The 22680-nt window shown below is 37.3% G+C and overlaps 1 long non-coding RNA gene across 1 annotated transcript; it reads right to left on the bottom strand.

The window, feature by feature from the left end:
• Nucleotides 1-926: 926 nt before the first annotated feature.
• Nucleotides 927-12987, bottom strand: LOC128080377 (uncharacterized). Its single transcript, XR_008206635.1, has 2 exons — nt 12929-12987; nt 927-1129 (listed from the first exon to the last, which is right to left on the bottom strand). It is a non-coding gene; the product is annotated as an uncharacterized LOC128080377 (long non-coding RNA).
• Nucleotides 12988-22680: the final 9693 nt, after the last annotated feature.

Below are 22680 nucleotides of genomic sequence, written 5' to 3'. Positions count from 1 at the left end.
TTGTTAGAGAAAGGAATTTTTTTTATTATTATTATTTTTTTTTTTTTTTGAGAACATGGTTTGTGAAGAAGACATTTGAAAGAATTGAGCTAACACAGAGAATTCAGATCAATAAGGAGTCATAGAGAGGAAAATCAACAGGAGAAAAAAAATGTCTCTTCTGTGTGGTGGGTCAAGCTGGTAAAGCACTGATTTTTTTTTTTCTCAGCAGAGTATGACCTAAGAGTGGATTGTATGAGGGAAGGGAGTTCAAGGGCTCAGACCTCACTTGAGATCTCCTTCCCATTCATTTTCTTTTTCCTACAAACAACAGCTGTAGTATAATTTTGAAATAATGATCCATTCCTCTCCAGGGAATTTTTTATTTTTCATTTTCTATTAAAAAACATGGGAAGAACAACCTACTCAAACTGGATTATTTCATTTCTAGAAAGCCCCTTAAAATGTCACTAGCCATAAAACAAGAGCAAACCACTTTTGTATGGAAAAAAAAGATGAAGAAATTGAAAGAATTGAAAAATCATCCATTTTGTTTGTGGAAATCTCATGGGAGAATGGAGATGAAAATTATGGATAGCCATCCTCAAAACAGAAGACGAATATTTTCTCTTCATTGGAACTGAATAACCACAGAAGTTTACTACCACATCTTTTGAGTTTTTTCTACTTATGGAGTTTTTTCTACAGTTTTTGATTGTTCGTTTTACAGTTTTCTACATTTAACTTCACCCCTAAGACTGAAGATGCACAGATTCACCTGGATCCCATTTTGCATTCCAGAATTAGGGCAGGACAGATTTTCAGCCCTACAGATCAACCCTCAAACAAATCTCTCATCTTCATTTATCCAGTTGAATTTTGACATAACACACAACAGCCTAAAAGACAAGAACAGCATTTTGAAATTCCAGAAGTCTGTTTTGAGAAGCAACAGAATTCTTCCTGGAGTCTATGCTGAGTTCTGCATCCAGTACCACATGCAATCAATTTACTCCAATTCTCTCTGCTGCTAGGGACTAACAGCTGGTTGTTTTGATCCAAATGGCAATGATTAAGGTCCTAAAGTCAATTAGTTTTATTTTTTTTCCCCATTGATTTCAAAAGACTTTGGATCAGGTCTTGATGGTTCCTAAATAAGATGAAAAATACAGAGGGCAGCTTTGCACGAAGATATTAGGGAAGCGGGGAGAGAAGAAAGGAGAAGACAGAAGAGAAATATAACTAATTTCTTCATAGGAGTAGAAGGTGATCTTCAAAAATATTCTTTCAGTTTTTAACATAGCCCCTTAGTGTACATGAAAATGTTACAAACAAAAAAAAAAAATCATTTTTTGATCTTACTGAGATCTCTGTCGAATTCTTGTCACATTTGATTAGCTTTATTGCAAAAACGTTCTCAATTAACAAGCCTAATAATATTTGGAAATAAGATCCATATGACTTCTCACTTTTGTTTTAATAAAAGTAAGTCTAGATTTCTCCTTATGTCATTTCCAGTGCTCATACTTGCTGCTTTAATACTATCAGTATATGAAAAGCTCTTTAGGGTAAGAAAAAGGTATATGAAAGAGGCAGTGCAGTAATCATCTGAGAGCTACCTCAAGTTCTCTTCAACGCCACCTCTTTTCTGGTCTAAGTTCACAATTTCCTGAGTTTTGTTTTTCACGTATAAAAAAGTGTTACTTTCTATTAGGAAAATCTTAAGGGGAAAAAAAAAAGAAGAAAAATATTCAATGCGAATGTTATTAACACTGTTGACAATGCTGAATATTGCTTTTTTTCTGGCACTATCTATGCTAAATATAAAGACAAAGATGAATCAAGTTGCAGTTCATAGGGGAATCCTAAAAACTGTGGTGGGTAACTTCTGTAGGTGATCTACTGCTCAGAGATAGCTGCCATGCAACCTGAGCCTCATCAGTGGCAGCAGCAGTCAATCTGGTTTTTGAAGGTGTTGGAGTAGCCAAAGCTGATAGACAGTTTGCTATCAGCACAAAGTTGCTTGCTTTGCTCACAGACAGAAGCACCTCTGAAAAATAACAACTCATAGCTTAACCTTGATCTCTTAAGAGCATAAACCTCCCCTGAGTTGAACAGGCTTTGGGGTGACGTTATTTCTCTTCACGCAGCAATAGAGTACTGCTGTAAATTATCTGTTCCAGCAGTGGAGGACACCAGGTTGACAAACCAGTCTTTAATCTCCGCACTATGTTTGCAACTGCTACAGGAAATTGTTTTCTCTTATCATTTTCAGCAGAAATGACAGGCTGGTCTTTTTCCACATCATTAATATCATTCTAGCCCATGGCTGTATGTGCCGCACAAAAATGAGACTTCTGTTAGTGTGAAATTGGAGGATGTACATTTTCTCACATTGTGTCCAACAGAAGCAAGGCTGGTTTCTATCTAAGCCAATTCATAATGTCCTGTATTCTTTCTCACGTTGTGCCCTGGCTGCAAAGACCTGTTTGCAGCTGCAGCTATCACAGCTTTTCATCCATGCTTCAGCACATCCTGCAGGACTGCATCTAATATCAACAAGGAGATTTCACTGTGAAAATGATACATGCTTTCAACATAGACCACACAGCCCTATTTTTACCACTCTGTAAGTGTTGTGAGTAGCTATATAAGAGTTTTTAGTATTACAGTTGGAACTACGGTGTGAATCAGCGATTTCCTAAGCTTGCTAGTTTGTTAAAAATGAATTCAGTTCTAACAGAATGGCATAGATTCTTCATTCTAAGAATCAAATATCTAGTTTTCATTTCACACTGTTTGAAAACTGCTCAGAGGTAAGCACTAGGTCATTTTTAATTGGTAAATCAACACAGTTGACATGATATTTAAATAGGAAGATCTGTTGTCCCAGTCTTTCACTGTCAGAGGAATGAAATGGAGAAATCAAGAAGTTGTTTAGTATATTTCATGGTGTAAGACTGTTGCTGCTGTATCCTCTAGAAGTGTGGTCTGCAAAATGGCTTGCAGAAATAAGGCGTTCTGGGTAAATACAATTCCTAAAGTAGAAGGGAGAAAAGCAACCAGAATGGGCACCAGAACAACCAACTTGGTTAATGCAGAAAAGCTTATAATAAAAACAATTGATGGGCAAAGTATAGAATCATAGAAAATTGAAAAAGACCCCTAAGATCATAAAGTCCAACCATGCCCACTAAACCATATTCCTCAGTGCCATGTTTCTATAGTTTTGGAACACCCCCAAAGAAGGTGATTCCACCACTTCCTTGGGCAGACTGCACCAATGCCTGACCATTCCTCCCAAGAAGAAAGTTTTCCTGATATCCAGCCAGAATATGTTTCAGATTCCTCAGGCAATTGAGTTAGTATCTCAGGGAAGTATCTCTGTTCATTTGGGAACATTCTGCGTGAGACCTGAGATCCAAGTGCTCATGACTGCACTTTTGTCAAGACCTAAGCAAGTTTTTGGTAAGTAATTGCCAATTTAAATGTAGAAGCTATATGGGAATGACAGTGTCCCTTCTCACATATATTCATAAAAGGTTAATTCTTGGAGCCAGTGCCAGAAGGACATGGAGGGAAACTAAGCTTCAGTTGTGATGAACATGATAATAGATTATTTTCTGTTTCTTCCATCTTTCTTTTGTGTGTTTTTTCTTTTGTGTGCCTTTATTCTTTTCATTTTCACAACTTCATAAGCTTTCCAAGTTCATTGTAAGTCACTACTGAACATTTATTTCAGATGACCTGTGGCTGGTTTTGCTTGCCAAGAATTTCTGGTGAGCAGATTTGTCTCTGTGTGTACTTGTAGAAAAAGGGAGGGAGAATTTTACATTGGTATTAGTGCAAGTGAGACTAAGCCAGGCATCAGATTTGCACAAAAAGCTTGAGCATCTGATCTTCTAAATGCAAAAAAAATATATAGCAAAAAAATAAAGGAAGTTTCCTTGGTAAATGGTTTAAGATTCAGGACTATAAGAGAGACCGGAATTTTTTTCCTATGCTTTAAGGCTGGGCAAAACTCTATCTTAAGTAATTTACAAGACTAAGAAGTTGATGCTTAATAAATTATCCTAAAGCTGCTCTAAAAAGTTGCTCTGAAGTGCATAACATTTTATAGCACCATGCTAGTTAAAATTTCCCAAAAACTTTACAATATTCCTCTAAATGTTGAGTTTCATTCCTATTTTCCTAAAGAATGAATTGAGGACTTAAGATGCAGGATGATTTACACTGGAAGAACTTGCATTTTAGTAGCTGCTCAGGGAATAAAACCCCATGAAGATGATTGTCCATGCAAGAAGTAATAATCAGTCCTCTAGAAAAAAAAAAAAAAACCAAGAAGGAAAAAAAGCTACTTTCTTTGTCCTAATGCTTAAGGGTGCCTGTTGTGCAAATGTAAATATTTATATCAGTATGGTTCTCTCAGGTTAAGTCTTACTTAGCAGACAAAAGAAAATAGGATTGATGTTTATAATCACATTCAGTGAAGTAGGCCTCTACCATCTGTGAAGTCAGTGTAAGAAAAAAATGCATTTTTCTCATGTCATTTACTTTTAATTTCTTTCCTGTTTTTAAAAGATGTGGTCTAATTAAAGAATGGATTGTGAAGAGGAGGAGCAGGAGGTGAAGAAATCTAAATGCAGTGTTTGAAAGCACCATATTGTAATTTGGGATTACAGGAAGAAGAAATAAATTTGCATGATGATGCCTTTCATATTTATTCAGTTAGAGAGGTGTTTATTGAATGCTTTAGGCAGAGAATAATGATGGCAAGCATGCTCAGAATCTCAACCACTACAAACAACAGACTAAATGTACTCTCTCCTTTTTAAATCAAATAGATTCAAAAGTTGTAGGCTCACTTGTACTTTTCTTGGCACATATGATAAAGCTGTCCCAAGAAGTAGCAAAATCTGTCTTGCAATCTTTCAAACGTTACTTTTGAAAAATACTTTAATAAATACACTTACTTAAATGAAGTAAAAAAATGAATTAATGCATGATGCTAGAACAAGCACCTTTGTCTTCACAACTAGATAAAGAAGAATAAATCAGGAAAGAAGATAAGAATGGCTGATGTACAGTATAAGAGATAGCAAACCAGAGCCACAAAAATGTGGTCTTGGCAACAGTAAGTGAAAAAACAGGGATGGTTCTCATCTGCTTCAATGAAAAGTGGAAGTTATCAACAGAAAAGGCCAAGTGGGCATGGTGCTTAATGTCTACTTTTCTCCAGTCTTCCATAAAATAATTATGATCTCCTAATAAAATCATACTAATCAAAAAAGTCAACACAGCTAATGCAAGAGGTACCTACAACTAGAAAACAGAAAGAAGATAGACAGTATTAGAAAATACTTTCATTTTCCATCTGACTTCATATTGTTTAATTACAGTCATATAGAGAACTGGTTGAAATTACTTCCAAATCATTATTTTTTTCTGGATATACCCACATTCATCCAGTTAAATCCTCTCAACATGCAATAACAGCCCTTATGGGGAAGAAAAAAAAAGGAAAAAAAAAAATATTATATCTTTAATAAAGCATTTTATGCTGTCCTATATAAATCTTCATGGGTAAGATGTTAAAGCTTTCGCTGAGTGTACAGAGAGTGTAACTGAGCTACAGAGGGTACAAAAATGTTGAAATGCTTCTAATCATCAAATTTTACTTCCAGCTCAGAAAGTGGCATGACATTGGGCCTCTTTACACTTGGTGCTGTTATATATACTCATTACTCTTGATTAATTTGATTTAATGATTTCAGGTTTGTAGAAAACCTAAAATTTTCTAGCAAAGAGTGGCTATCAGCATAATGAAAAGGATAAATAGAATTCTAAATATTCTTGATAAACAGGGGAAAGATGATGCTATTCATTACAAAGCAGGTTCAGGTGTCTACATTTAGATGAGGATAATATCTACAAAGGCAGAAAAAGCAGATAGACAGCAAATCCACTGGAAAAAAAAAAATTGCTGAACTTCAAGTAGACAAGTGTGAAAAAGAAGTCATAGTAAAAGAAAAAGATCACATTCTTGGAAAAGGGCAAACTTCATACTAGGTTGTATAAATACTAGTGGCACCTGTAGGACAACGGAAGGGAATGTTCTCTCCCTTTATAAAACCCAATCTAGCATCCTCTGTCCATGACTTGAATACCAAACTTTAATAAAGCTGTGCCTCTTTGCTCTGCATTCAGGTGAAAGCAAGGAAAAGATGAGGAGCTTTGAAAATACCCAAAGAAAAAAAGTGATGGAATAGTAGTAACATAATGTAGAAAAGGGAATAATAGGAGAGACCATAGCAGGGATTCTCAAACAGAGTGGGAAACTACAAAGGCAATATACCGTTTTCAGTACATAAATAGACAAGAGATAGCAAGGATAATTTCCAGCAAGGCTGATCCTTGAGAGTATGTTGAGATCTATTCCTACATTTTCTATTGCTGCTTCCTAGAAGTGAGCACAGTCTTGGCTTTTGTTGGCCTAAAATGTACTTATTTTTCTTTTTCCTCTCCTGTTTGGAGGGCTTTATGCATGGAAAAGCTGACAATATACAACAGAAGAGGAACACTATTCTATGTCACTGCTATATTATGGAGCAGGCTGGTCAGGGAGGTGGTAGAGTCACCATCCCTGGACGTGCTTGGAGATGTAGCACTGATGGTCATGAGTTATTGGGCAATACTGGTGGTAGCTGAAAAGTTGGACTAGAAGATCTTAATCTTTTTCACCCTTAATGATTCTATGTCTCTATTATATGAGTCTGTACTTTTCTTTTAGGATTCCAAAGGCAAAGGAAATAACTTTTACTCTATGGACCTAAACATCAGTCTGTTGCTTTGGAATTTTTTCATTTGTCTGCTTCTGAAGTTGTGGTGGATTTCTTTAGGGCTTGCAGTAAATCCATAAATGATAACCATTTGACACTGGGATGTACTGTTAAAGCAGCATGAGACCCAGGGCAGTTACACAACCAGCAGCTTTCATTCTGCAGACATCACACAGCATAAATAATGTCTGTTTCACTCTAAGAAATACGTAAGCCAGATTGCAGATGCTTGACTTGCAATTTTGAATGCTTTCTCCCGTGAGCCAAGGCATTTAGAAATCTGTCATTTTCATGCTAGTATGATATTTCTACCAGGCTTCTCAGGATATCTGACATCATGTTTTGTGACTTATCTTGCAGATAGCATCTTCTTTTCAATTCCTCACCCAAATGCTCTCTGCCCGTTATTCACAATACAATTTAATATTGCAATCTGCTTCTATGCTCTGCTGTTAAGATGCAATTTGTTCTTTCTGTTTCATCTGTGAAGGGTTGGTGATGTTCATTTCTAGTGCTCAAATTAGAGAACAAGCTCAGAAGTGGTGTTTATAATTAGACTAGCAATTTGATAAACATAAAAGGATTAAAAGCAGACACTTTAATAACCAGTATCAAAAGAAATTCCAAAATACATATGGGCTGGTATGATTGACAGTTCTTGCATTTATAGTGAGTGTTCCTGAAATGATAAACAAGAGAAATATCTACAATTAGAAGAGCCTTAATTTCAGAAAAAGGAAAAAAAAAGATAAAATAGGATAATGAAGATTATATCAATATTTATATCTTACAAGATTAGAATGAGCCAAGAGGAGCTGTTTACTTAGCTGAAGCCATAGATGATTAAATGCAGTTTTCTTATTTGTAATAGTTGTGTTGCTTTTTGCTTCGGCCACAGAAAAGAGATCTTTCAGGGAATTCTCTACACTTCAATCAATAGACATGAAATAGGAAAGTGAATGCATGAAACAGACCGATTATCAGGTGACAAAACTAAACTATGGCATTTGACTCAACGTCAATAAGTCCTTTGGGCCTGCAAAGCATACCCTGAGAAGAACAATTAATTAATCTGAAATTTGTTACTTGTCCATGTTTTTGCTGACACTAATAGAAGCTATAGGAGGCTATTTGAAGCCTGTGAAGTTTTAGGGTATAATGACTTGAAACTCTGCTTCACCGTGGTGCTGTTCAGTGCCATTTTGGTCAGACATGAGTGGGCAGGCAAGTTGTGTGTGTTTTCAGAGAGGAAGATGAGCAAGGTACTACCACAGCACATGAATCCAAACTCCTTGTCTGGTGCATGTTCATGTAGCCTACCTACCATGGCATAGCACTGAACGAAACCTGAAGAGCCCCACGTACCTTCCAGGCTACAATTTGTTATGGGAGACAGATCAAACCTAGATGTCAACTCTTCTGAAGACAGGCATTTATTTGTAGCCTTTTATGCCTGCTAATAGGAGGAAGGAAGAGTAAGCTTCACCCTGCATCATACCTTGCATAGGGACATAAAAGTCTGCGTTAGAACAAACCTGGATTCTGAACTCAACATGCTGTCTTCCTATTCTAGCTCAGGCAGAATACTTTCTCTTGCACATCTCCTTTTATTTCACCATCAGTAACAACAAAGCACTAAAAACTGGTTCTTACTGAAAAATCCTCTACAAAAGTGAGGGGGCAAGAAGAGTAAGGGCATGGTGATCACATGCTGCTTATTTTGCACAATCTTTGCCAGGATTGCCTGTCACATCAGTGAGCACATGGGAGGTAACAATGTAGTGGCTTTTTGGCAGTGGGCAGGTAATAGATGATCTTAGAAGTCTTTTCCAACCTTAATGATTCTATGATTCTATACCCAAGTCATTAAGCTGGTTCCTTAGACCTTCAGCAGATAAAAGTACCTTAGGTACTTCAGCAAATAAAAACAAGTGACTCCCCAACACCCCCTTTGGGATCCATTCTAGTCAGCATTCTTGGACTGATACAACCAAAACAGGAAGATGTGTTATTTTCCTTTTAGATGCATTAAGCAATAAACTCATCTTCAACACAGAGAAATCTGCCACTTCCATGCTGGTATGCTATTTCTACTTCTCAGGATATGACATCATGTTTTGTGACTTTGATTTGAAGAAGGAATGTACTCCCTCATACATCTCTAGGAAAATAAAATATTTACTAGGCCAAATCAAGACAGAGATCTGTTCTGCAGCTTATCTGCAGGAGATTCCAGCACAAGATCCCCCAGCAACTAATATTTAATTAGCTGTAACTATGAGAGGAAAACACAAGAGAGCCCCTATCATGGCCTCAGGCACAGACCCAACAGATAGGAGGCATCAGCATACGTTTTCACTCCTTTTATCACTCAGAAGAGTTGAAAACCAACCTAGCTTTGCACCAGCTTTTAAATTTGAAGTGTTAACTCTGAAGAAAATTCTGGCATGGTGACATTTTGGGAAATTTTACTGATTTCTTAATACAGCCTCTTTGTACCAGTCTGACACCTGCTGCCTTCTCCCTTGGTGCAGTTTAGGAGCTGAGACATTCAACTCAGACTTGTTGAACTTATGAGACAACTGAAAACCTACGGGCAGTGCTGAGTTTAAGCCTTCTTTGTAGCTATTGTAGAAAATAATTTTCTACAGATGTATTTCCCTTGGAAGAGCACAGGCGTTGGTATGGTTTGAGTTGGAAGGGACACATTCCCCTGTCATGAATAGGGACACCCACAGCTCCACCACATGCTCAGAACCCCAACTACCTTGGGTGACTCCAGAGCACAAGCCACCTCTCTGGCCAACCTGTGCCAGTGCTTCACTTGCAGCAACAAAGACAAGCCCATAGCTTTCCTTAATAGTAAGATGCTTTCTGCCACTTATTCCCCAAGATTCAACCAACTTGATTTATCTCTTCTGAACACACTGACATTATGATAGGTCCTGAGGTCACAGGCAGAAACCCAATATGTGAAGAAACTTACTCTGAGAATGACAAATGGTGTGAGTATCAAAGCTTGTTAAGAAAATCTTGAAGGTTTTTTTCCACTTGATAGTCAAAACCCAAATGAACACCATCCCAAGCAACCTGCTGTAATTGATGCTGCTTTGAACAATGGGCTTAGACAAGATGACCTTCAAGGGATCCTGCCAACTTCAATGCTCCCATTATTGTGCGATTCTTTGTCCCAGTAATGGTGTACCTATTGAATATTCAATTTACAAAAAATATCCAAGCACTAGAAGTCAAAAATTGAGGGAGGGGGAAGCACTAATAAATAACTGGATCAAGTGATCTGGGAAATAGGGGAACATTTTCATCCCTGGCTTCAGGAATTTTGACAAACAAATCAGAACATGAAATGCTATGTTCAGTTCACGATGCCATCTGCTGGCTCATGCAACGTGGTCCTAAGCTGCACCTATGAATGGAATATTACAAAAGCAAGAACTTGCATTTGATTCACAGTTCTTGTAGCAAACAGGGAACCACGTGCTTCACCATGGCATGAATAAGAATGGAGCAGGAGAACTGGGGAGCTGACTTTTAACACGTAGGCACAAACAGAGAAGTCACAAGACTTTAATCAACCACCCTGTTTTACATGTTCCATGCACATCACACGATTATTTTGGGAACAGCTTATTATTTTGTCTGCTTTACTGTAAGTGTTAATGCTTGTAAATGCTAATCAAGATTCTTGCTGTGGTTTCCCACCTCACCTAATAGGATTGCATTAGAGCTTGTTTGAAAATTTGCATTCAGAACCACAAGGGGGATCCTGTTTATCTCCCTTGCCTCAGAGTGATGGAAGCTGTGTTACATTGAAAGGATGGAAACTAACAGTTACAGGGCCAGTCTCAATGCAGCCAAATTCCTTTGTTATGCAAACGAGCACCCTGCAGTTACTTGGAAATTGTCACAATCCTCAATCCAAAGCGTCTAGCAGAAGCAAGAAACTATTATTATCCAGCAAACAGCAAGGGCTTTGCAATGATTTCAGGGTTTGGGTGAATGTGGGATATATATTGCTGTCTGACTATTGAAATATATTACAAAAATATGACAAATAAATTATGAACATCACCAGACATGGATAGAAGCGACTATGAACTTCTTCCTGCTGCTATGAGTTTGGCTTTGGTTTGATCAAAACAGCCAATCCTGAATAACAAGAGCAATAATAATAAAAACAGTGCTTAAAAATGTCCCCCCAATTTTTTATTTTTTTTTTTTTTAAAGACTAAGACTTTTTCAAGCTTTTCATTTCATTGATGTGATTGAAAATAAGCACTCATTTAAACTACGTAGACATCTGTCCCTTCTCTGGACATAATATTTTCAACATCAGTTTATAAAAATTATCATACAGACCACCAGTCAGAATTTTTTTAAGGTAAGAAAGCTTAATGAGAGGTGAAACAATTGTAAGAAATCCATAATGAAAAAAACCCATCTGAAAATCCTGACAGTTCTTGTGAGAGATCGAATTGGGAGCTCAGCTTTCTGAGCTGATGGCTTAGAAACAGACCCTGCTGCATGGAAGAGATCCTTGATGATCCTTGGGATCCCCTCCAACTCAAGCCATTCTATTCTATTTTATAGTACTCTAAAAAGTATTTAAGTGCTGCTAAAACACATGGAATTTAGGAGCCTAAATATCACTGCAGATTAGGACATTGCATATGGCAATGTCATCTTAAAACTGGTTCACCATATTTTGTAAATACTTTACAGGCTAGCACAAGAAAAAATTGGCATTTTTTTTAATGTTATTTGCTGAGATTTTCTGTTGAACTTTCCAAAACATAATATATGTGGGAAGATAGAGCTGTAATAAAAGCAATATGATAATTAGCATAGTCCTGTTAATTATTTGTATCTTACAAGTTAACGTTCTGAGATAAGGGAGAAGAGCAGTGTTAAATATCCTCTGGCTTTCCTATAAATCAGCTCCCTTGTTTATTGTAAACCCGACCTGAGCAATGACAAGGATGAAAGAATTACCTCTGCTTCCCTAAGAAGCTTGGCAGCTTTCCCATTGCTCATGCTTTGCATCTCCTAACAGTCTGACCCCATTTGTTGTGATCTTCATTGTGGGAGCTGAGCACTCACTGTCTTCACTCTCTTTGCAAGCCTGACATTGAGTAATAGCTTTCTAAAAATGCCTTGAAGTCCATTTTAGATGTGACAAAATGGTTTGTAACAAAATGGGCAAATGCAAAAACCTCATTGGATTTACATAAAGATCCCTCGAAGAAGGAATGAAAACTAATTGCTACCCGTGTTCAGCTATCCTGTTGAACACTCTTCATGGAGACAATACTAATGCATTTTTTCCTGGGGATCTGTACCCTTTCTGACAAGAGTGCCTATCAAAGAAAGAGTAACACATTATTCAAATAAAGAAAAGTTCCAGAAAAGAGCATTGCATATGAGAACACTTTCAGATACATCACTTCTTTCCAAGAATTTGCAGATCCTCTTGGAAGATCCTACCATGTGTAGGTGATGTTTACAGACCCAGATACTGAACGAGAAGTGTAATGAAGTCTCCGTGAAAGATGATAAACTAAAGAGGAACAAAGTAAAAAATCTTTCACAATAGCAAACACTCCAGTCTACATAAGACTAACTATAACTTCTATGTTAAATTATACTTGAGATTTTCTCCCCTACTTCTAAGTACCTAGAGCGGGGAGCCATCTACAAAACATTAAAGAAGTCACTTACAGCAAGGAACAACTGAAAAAGAGTGCTTTTAGGATTAAAAAAAATAGGTACAATTGACAAAAAACCTCTATGCTTGGATGACTGTCTTTTTCTAATTCCTTTAGAATAGAGTCAAAGCTGAAAAGCTTCAGTGAGAAATACTTCATTCTTTATTTTGACCATCACAAAAAAAAAAAACTCTGCGTCCTGTCCAAATGCTTTGCCCAAAACAGAAGAAGTTCCCACCATGGGTAAGTATATTACCAATATTTTATGGCAATGGGGCTGAGCACGTGCATAATCAATGAATACACAGATGTTATAACTATGAAATAAACAAGAGAGTTTGGCTAAGTAGGTTATTATACCAAAAAAAGAATAGATACAGTGCTTACCCTTGTTCTGGGCTCACTGGAAAACTCCAAAGGAAGAATCTCTAGAAAAGACCCTTCCTTGCTGGTAGTCAGCTCTTAAATGGGTCTAGGAGAGGTGGAGCCAGGCTCCATCCTTCCAGCAGCACAGGCGAATTGCCTTCACCTGTGCTCCCAAGGCTGACTCATTGCTCACCTCAGGTGATCAATCAGAGGTTCAGGCCGTGATTCAGCAGTTCCCATGCAGTATGCCATGAAGAAACAGTAATCTGGACACATATCTGTAAGCAAAAATATCCAACATTTTGATACATGTTATAAGTCACTCACTGTAGAAGTTGGAATGAAGTTGGTGATGGAAATCATGGTGACCGCAGTGGAAAAAAGCTTTCCTGAGGTGTAAAATAAAGAAACCAGCAAAGAGCATTAAGTACTACATGCTCTATCAGTACCATTCTTGAGCCTACCTACATGGGAGTCTCTCAGTTACATCTCACTTCATGAAGGATCCTATTACAGAATCATAGAATTATTTGAGTTGGAAGGGTCCTTTAAAGGCCATCTAGTCCAACTCCCTGCAATGAATATGGACTCCATCGGATACTCAGGGCCCTATCTAGCCTGACCCCAAGTGTCTCCAGATATGGGTCTTCTACCACCTCTCTGGTAACCTGCTCCCCTCCGACCTAAGTCTCCTCTCTTTGAGTTTGAAACCATTTCCCTTTGTCCTGTCTCAGCTGACCCTGCTAAAGGGCCTGTGCTCTCCATGACTCCTACGATTCTGGTTTTGGTCACGCACCATGCATTGCACATCAGATGCAAATTCTCATCCATTAAGAGTTTGATCACCACAGATATGGACTCACCATGAAACACTGATTTTTCTTAACCTGTGGAATAAAAGAAGTGAACATGAACACATTCTCTGCTATAGTAAGGAAAGCCTTAGGGACGCTTTCAGCAACAAAAACAAAAACAGAAAGAAAATCTGGCAATTAAGCTGACACTCTTCACTCAAGCGAAATCAGCCACATGCTTAGTGTCTTCTTTCTAAAGTAGAGATTGCAGAGTGTAGCCTTAAATATCCAGATTTTATTTCATAGCTCTTCTGCTCTATACTTCATTCAGTTTAGCTGTATTATTTCTACCAAATGTATTTCTAGGGTGTAACAACACATTTCAATGCCTTCTGTTTCTCCTTGAGTCATTTTCCCTGCTGCCTGTTGCCAAACTGCTTTAAGTAATGTGATTATTCAAAAAATAAATAAGTTGCTGTGAAATGCATCTAAATGTGATCCTCTCTGAAATGTTATTTAAATTCTGTATTACATCTTTGGCACAGAGGTTTGGGGATATATTTTTTTTAATCTTTGTCTTTCGGTTGCAGCTGAACTTTCCAGGAATAAAACTCATAGGAGTGTTATACATGATATGATGAAGTTCTGCAAAAGAAATGGCATAAACTTTTATCCACCTGCTGGAGTCAGATGATTTCAAGAAATGCATTCTGCTCAAAGTACCAGTCATGTTTCTCTGCTGTATGTGGCTCTGAAGCAGCCATGGCTTTCATTGCTTTGCATTGCTTTGCATTTAGGGAACCTTCTGCTGTTTTTCTGTGCATATTATGAGAAGCAGTGAGAACCTGTCAGCCTGAATTATTTTCGTTCTCAGAAATATGATCAAGAAGAGGCAGTCTTTATAGAAAAAAGCATTCTCTGCTTTTCCCTGTAACCACCTTTATTATATGTTAAAAATAATATATATATGTAGATATACCTACATTTTTGAAGGTACCAACTCTGAGAGGTACTCTGGAATTGGAAAAAAAGAAAAGAACACAGAAAGCAGAACTGCTTCCCCTTCTGTATCCACTATATTCCACCATCAAAACACCACTGATTCAGAGATCATTTCAACCACAAAAATTGTATCAAATAACTAAAGAAACTTAAGCACAGCTCACACCATTTAGTGAGTTAAGTTTCCACAATCCCTAATTTCTAGCAGTTTTGTTCAAAGGGCTACACTGATGAGGGCAGCAAGAAGCTTAGTGGGCATGGTGGTGTTGGGTTGATGATTGACTTTATGGTCTTAGTGGTCTTGTCCTAACTTAATGATTCTATGATTCTAAAATCTTGTCCTGATCTACTTGTAGGCAGACAGGCACCTCCAGAGTAGTCTGAAAGGGTCTGTGGCTCAATTTTGTCTTGCAAATAGTCTTGATTTGGACAGGAAGGTGACATACAGCAACCAAATTCCCAAGAGGCACTGGGCACAACCTGTGCACAACTCTCCCTGCCCATCAGGCAGAGCTGCTGTGCTGGGCAGGTACCAGAGAGCTGGAACAGTGATCAGAGAGATGTAGGGTCTCCTCCTTGAGAATCTCCAAAAGCCACCAGGATGTGAGGATGGGCTCTGGGTGTCCCTGCTGGAGAAGGACCAAGCCACAGAGACCTCGAGAGATCTCCATTCTCAGCCAGGATTGGATTCTGGGATTTTGTGATAACAGGAAGGAGTCTCTTGATAGAGAAGATGGCACCCATTAGCAACTTGTGTTTCTTCAGCAAGCTCCACTTTCTGAGGGAGGTTACACAGGAAGCCTTTGGCATTGTGGGGTAATATCCCAGAAAGGATTTATCCATCTGCTGCCCACTGCTAATTGATATCTGATTATAATGGATAAGGTCTAAAGTATTATTAAATTTTCAACTAAACATTTCACTGCAGAAGACACTGCTGAAGATCTTCTTGGGGCTCCTCCTCAAGTCTTTCTTTACGTAGCAAGACACTTCTTCTAAAAGATAGTAATCCCCAAAAGAAAAGAAGAAAAAATAAATTCTGGCTGTTGGGGTCAAAGTTCAGCCATAATCCAATTAAGATTTAGTTTTAATAACCCTTTATGAAAATAAATGAAAAAAATATAATAGAGAAAAAGCTGTGAGGTTAATGAGAAGATCAACATGAAATTTCACATAGAACTGCTGCTCCAGTGTTTAGAGAAGAATGAGAAGTGAATATATATTGCTTTTGGCCCCAGAGTTGGGCTTATCACAGAATGAGAAAGATCCCAGATAATCCAGAAAGATTTTTAATAGAGTTCTGTGCATGCCTGGGTCAGAGCTCTGGGAATTCAATCATTTCTGTATGACTAACAAACACCAAGTTAATATCCACAAGGGACCAACAGGGCGATCTGTCTGACTTCTTACAAAATAGAGCTCATGAGATTTCATCCACTTGTCCTGTATCACTTCAGAAACACATCTAGTCTTGATCTGCAGATAGCCAAAGATGGAAAACACACTGCATCCTCTGGGAGTTTGTGTCACTGGTAAAAATGTACATGCCATTGGATATTTGAATACCTCTAATTCTTTTTTTTTTCTTTTTCTTTTTCTTTAGCTGATCATTCTGGTCAATCTTTTGCTTCCTGAGTTAAAGGACTCTCCTATATTTGGGGTTTTATCCCCATCAAATTTAGCAATTCTGATAGTTATGTTTTCTTTCTCAGACTTCTATCCTGACTTCAACTGAGATGGGCAAAATTTCCTTCAGAGCATTTGGCACAGTGCTGTGTTTTGGATGAAAACAATGTTGATGACACAATGATGTTTTAGTTGTCACTGAACGGTGCATACAAGGAATCAAGGACTTTTGCCTTCTCATATTGCCCATCCAGCAAGGAAGCTGGGAGAGTACAAGAATGTGAGGGGGAAGGGGGGGGACCAGAATGAGGACGGTTGATCCAAACTGGCCAGGGGAATATTCCATCCTTACAACATCATGCATCATGTTGAAATAATGTCATCATTATCTCAAGACAAGATGTGATCTTTTTGCATGCTTAGTGTTATAATGCACATTTGAAAGTATTTTATCTTTCTGCCTTCATGTGGCTAAATGCTGTACTTGTGTCTTTCCTAAGCTTAATAAAATTAAATGAATTACTGCATTATTTCATCTAGCAATTTAGAGATGTGATGGTTTGCATTTACTAATTTGTACTGCATTTGTCACATGGTACCAGTTAATTATCCTAATGAATATCAATTTTGAGTTAGACCTCTGCCTTCCAACTTGGCTGTTCAACTTGAATTTACTGATCACATCATCTCCCCCACAGACACTGCAATCACAGTTCTCACTGTAGCTCCAAGTCACACTGATGGTGAACTGGGTCTAACTATCCTTTGTGTACAGTGCACTAGAATTTAAATACTCACCCTAGAGTTTAAATATTTCCTGTATGTGACTGTGATTGATAACTGAATCCTATATGTCACACATAGCCTCCTTCTTGACTTATTCTAATCCTCCAGAAATGTTCTCAATTACCATGAAAAGAGCATTTTTTTCACATTGCTTTGTCATGTTCTGGGTAATAATTATGGGCAAGATTTTATACAAATGCATTGAGACTGCTTGTCTGTTGTGAAAATTAGGCAATTGGAATCCAATTCTTTCCCCTCTGTAATTTTCTGAAAAGGTTCATCAAAGCCTGTTGTCTCTTCAACAGAGAGAACACTTCTTTGTTAAGCACTGTGAATGCCTGCCAAACAGGTGACTGTGGGGGAAGATGAGAAAGATTAATAGTTGCAAGCTTGGTAACTGCCTGTAGGGAAGAAAAAGGCTGAACAGGAGTTTCATAGTATGAAGGATACAGTGGTCACACACTATTTCTAACTGCAGAAAATGGAGAAATCTGTGGAAATCAGCAAGCTGTTGAAACCAATTGTCATTGCATTTTCTCCAAATCAGGGGAATTGTGGGTTTTATCTAAGTTGTTGGGTAAAAGAATGTAGAACAAACCTACGATTCATATTCTTGCCCGATAATTGTGTAGCAAAGATTGGGCACAATGTCATGATAATACAAAGTCTTTCATCTGTAAGCTGTTGATTAGTCTTGGTAATTGGGCACCTTGTGTAGAAGATTTAGACAGTTTAAATTCATGCCCTTTCTTTATATTACCACTGAGTGAATGCATTCTACATAAATAGACTATACAACTGACAAGCTATCTCATTTCCTATGGAGAAACTGGTGTTCCTGGTTTTAGTTATCAAATCACAAGGTTTTAGGATGGTTCCAGCCTCTATTGTTACTGCATTCCAAATTCATTGTTTTTGTTGGGTTAACTTTTGATGACTTATATGGGGCACTCAGGATGTCAATTAGTAGTTATAATGCAAAATGAATGTTGCAGATGGATTACAATCAACTAAGCCTCTACAAAACAACGTGGAAGCTGCAACCTGTCAGAAAGAGAAACCTCAGAAAGCCATTTCATGCATGATTCCTGGGGATAGCATATTTCTATGTTCAACTGATCTAAGAGATTTTCCACTGGCTCTCTATGGGTAGTGGGGATACAAAGGCATCTCTACGTGATGATTAATCTCTTTCTAAAATAAGTAGAATAAATCATTATTGGTTGTTAGTCTGCTTTAGTAGCAATAAGGAGAACCTTGATAAATAGGTTACAGAAGGCAGATGACTGTTAGTTGACGGATATTTTGAGATGACTATTATCTCATATTTGACTGCAAACATAAGAATAGACAAGCCAGCACACTGGGTGAGATCAAAAGCAGTCTGTCTGCAGAGATGCCTAAACATCACTTTCTGCTACAGACTACAAGATCAATTCAAAAGTCATAGTTCTCTCCCCAGGATACTTCTCCCATCCTCAAGCTAGACAAGACTTCTGTCTACAGAATCCATTTAATGTTAATAAAAACGTAGGAATATTTGAGAATACTTAATGGATTTTAACTCCATGAACTTGTCTTTTCTTGACTCCCTGTAAAATTTTGCATCTACAACACCCTTTTTAATTTCACATCCTAGCTGCACATTAAACAGACAGAAACTTTTCTTTCTACTTTGAAACTGCTTCACTGGAGACATTCACTCCCTATCCAGCCACTTCATACCACTCACAATTTCAATGATCTTAATCAGATTTCTCTTTCGAAGTCAGAAAAGTCCTAGCTTATTCAACTTCTCCTTCCATAGCAGTTACTTCTATTTGGCAGAATTGCCATTAATTCAAGAGACTATTAAGTCTGCTATCAATTATTTTTTACTTATCACTGTCTCATGGTCAATCCAACACCCTTCAGGTGAATCTTATTTGGGAGCAATGTTTCCTCAATTCATAAATTTCTAATATCAGGAGGAATATTGAATGGTCCCCTAAATGAAACCAAGCAGGAACACAGAAGCACACACAGAACTTCTTTAATGTTATTTGAGATTTTCTGAGCAAGTAAATAGAAAGTAAACTTCTAATTACAATAAAATTGGAAGACTATCATATAAGCTGTCTTTTTTTAATGTATACATCTGTATAATTATACCACCATTTTCAGGAAGTGATTTTATGAGAAGTAATAAAGTAAAACAGAGCTTTATGAAATTATTCTGTTCTAAATTAAATGATGTTATAGATGTCTCTTTGTTGCTGTTTCATAAAAGCAGAACACCAAAATTTTTGTATCACAATTTTACCAAAGCATTTATGATACATGCGCATTACCAGAAATGAAGGTAAATATTATTGTCAGCAAAAGAAGATGTGTATATAGCATTTGGAAATTCCATTTTGCAATTTTTTTCTTTAATATAATTGATCTTGGTAAAAAGGAAGAAAAATGTATCATGCTTTCCCTTTTTGAAATTGTGATGGGGGGGTTGTTTCAGGAAGGATTTTGTTACTGAGACTTTTTATGGCAAGAATTTCAAAAGGCATTGTGTACACCTAAATTCTTTGCATGCTGAAGTGAGTGGAAACATCTGCTAATTTGGGAGGGAACATATTGGGCTCAATGCAAAACAGTTTGTCTACTGAGCTTTATGCATTTGCTACATTCAGCTATCTATACCTTAATTGTCCTCTTATTTTTCTCATCCAGTTTATCCCAAAGACATTCAAAAGCACCATGACTCAAAGAACTGTTTGCACTAAGCCACAGTCATGCACATGACACTGTAACATGTGGCTCTGTTGGACCAAACTGAGGCTTTTGGCACCAATCTCTTGCCCACAAGAATTCTCTGCATTTGTCTCTTATTACAGGATGTATCCCATTAAAATTCCATGCCCAACTCACAATTTCACAATTCTGTTGAGTAAACACAGTGGAAAATGGCTATTTAGTAGAATTTTGCTACAAATCTGGAGAAAATTTTTCTTTTGGAGGCTTATTCACTGTTGAAACTCAAAGATTGTTTGCTCATATGAAAAAAATATAAATTGTTTACCCAGAACCATCTTGTTAAGACCACCATATTTTATTGTACATTGTTTTTTTTACCATAAAAGTAACTAAATCTTTTCTTGAGTGCATCATTTTATAATGTAGCTAGGGAAGTTGGAACCAAAGAGAAAGGCAATTTAAAACACAGAAATTTCATTAAATACTACTTTGTGGTTATTTACAGGTTCATTTAATGCTTACATAGAAGAAACTGTCATTTTTATGACTTAAATCCCAAGGACATGGAGACCAAGGACAACTCAGACGGCTTTTGTATTTTAGGTATTCAAAGGATCTTCATAAATTATCTCAGAAGAAACTTGCTGATTAATGAAGTCAGACCAATGCACTTTCTGATCAAAACCATCTTGTGATCAAAGTATTTTTTGGGAATTCAGAATGTAGTTTCATGTCTGATTCTCTTGTAATGCAACCCAATAGATTTGTTAGTGTAGTTAGGTGTCCTACAAGTGCAGATTTTTATTCAAATTTCATGTTATACAGGTGAACGTTGGCTTTTACTGCAAATTTCAGTGTGCCAGATTCAAAATGTCTGCAAAGGTGGGCTTCTACCAAAGTCAGTTTTTGGGTTAAGAATGAGTTGTTGAATACAACCTTGAAGCCTGCCGATTTCACTGCAAATCCACCTCACAAGGGTAGCAGCCCTGTGGTCCTGAAGTCACCCAACACTATAAAAACCTGTTTCAGCACAGGAGATCCAGGGAAATGGAGCCAAGGAAGACACCAGGGCACTTCCATCACCTCCTTCACCCACTCTCTCATATAAAACAGCCTCTCTCAACCCGCATTTTTGGTCCTGTTCCTGTTTTTTTATTTAATCTTATCTGAACAAAAATATGTCTAAATTATCTCTAAGCATTACTCTATCTACTAACTGAGTTCATAAAACCTTATAAGAAAGCACAGTTGCACCTGTCAGTTTTTAGGTTGTAAAGAAATGAAAATTGTCAATTTATGTTTGTGGCCTGAGTGGATTTTCCCAATCTTCTACTTACAATTTAATTATTTGCAGAAAGGTGACTTGCACATGATTATATGAGAAATAACAAATCCATTGCTTACCTCGGTATAATGATAAAGGATTGTCCTTCTCTCAAAGACTGCATTTAAAATGCCCATGAATCATGAGATGAAAATTCAGCAGTATTTCTGTTTAGAGAATACACTACATTTGCCTGAACACACGGAGCTGAAGTGAAAGCTTTCTGTTAAAAAAGTGACTTCACTGCAAAGATAGTAAATCATTATCAGTGTACATCTGATGGGAGAATGATTCATAATGTCTACACCAATAATTAAAATACAAATGGGAGGAGGATGCAAAAATAGAGATTTATCTCCATAAAGGCTTTATGCTTTAACTTGAAGAGGATAAAGAGATATTTTCACTCAGAAAAGAGGCAAGGATATTCAATTATGTGAGATGGAGAAGATATTTAGAATCGGGAGTACTTTACACTGTCAGCAAGACTAATCTTTGTCTTTGGTTAACAATGCACTTAAAGTCATCCTTGGGGTATCCAGAACAACAGAATGGTTTAGATGAGATGGCCAAAGAAAGATTAAACATTGAAATTGAGTAGCTGAGACAACAGGGCATCTTCAGCCTCAGAGGTTTCTAAGAGCAGACATTGACAGGATGGCTTTACACAAGGCCGACTGTGTCCTGAAGATGAAGGATGGATAAATTGACCTTCCAAGTTCACTTCTATTCATATTTAATCGACTCTATTGTTTCTTGTATAAAACATAAGAAAGTGCTCATTAAAATACACCAGTGAGAGGGATTGAACTGGGAGCTGAGAGTCATGAGGCTTTCTATATTGCTTGTAGGCTTCTTTCTTTTTCTGTATAACATTCAGAGGTGAAAGGATGGGCCATCATATAAAAAACTCTGTATTTATTCTTTGCATCAGCTCAGTAGCAAACATTGCCTTTAAAATCTACAGAAACACGTGCCAAAATTAGGGACCAAAATTATGATATCCAGCAATTACAGCAAAAACCCCTGTGTTGTGCAACAGGTTAATGGTGACATAAAAAATAAAAGAAATAATAATAAAAAAAGATGTCTGGCTGTAGGTAATGGGATATACCCTGGGCTGGAGGCAATTTTCTTGTTTCACAGCAAAACAATTGAATAATGGAGTTCTATTTTTTACCCATAGCTACCCACAAAAATGGTGCTGCATGTTAGGATCATCATTCAGAGATAAATTTTACTAGGTGGTCTATTCATTAGGAAATGAAGCAAACCTTCATTAATCATATTTAAATTGTTAAACTACTAATGTTGGTTCTGACATACACACTTTTTAACTCCACTAACACTGTGAGGAGCAGCCATCTGGAATACTGTATTCAATGTGTGCCAGGGCTGCACTCTTTCTGAACCTGCAGTCATAACCCTCGAGGACACTTCAGAAAGTTTTGATAAAGGATATGAGCCAGAAGACACAACTTTCTAGCAGCAAATAGGTAACTGAAGGTAGA

This window comes from Tympanuchus pallidicinctus, unplaced genomic scaffold (genome assembly GCF_026119805.1).
Source record: "Tympanuchus pallidicinctus isolate F22 unplaced genomic scaffold, pur_lepc_1.0 scaffold2, whole genome shotgun sequence".
Lineage (NCBI taxonomy): Eukaryota > Metazoa > Chordata > Aves > Galliformes > Phasianidae > Tympanuchus > Tympanuchus pallidicinctus.
This window is presented reverse-complemented; position numbering and strand designations above follow the sequence as displayed.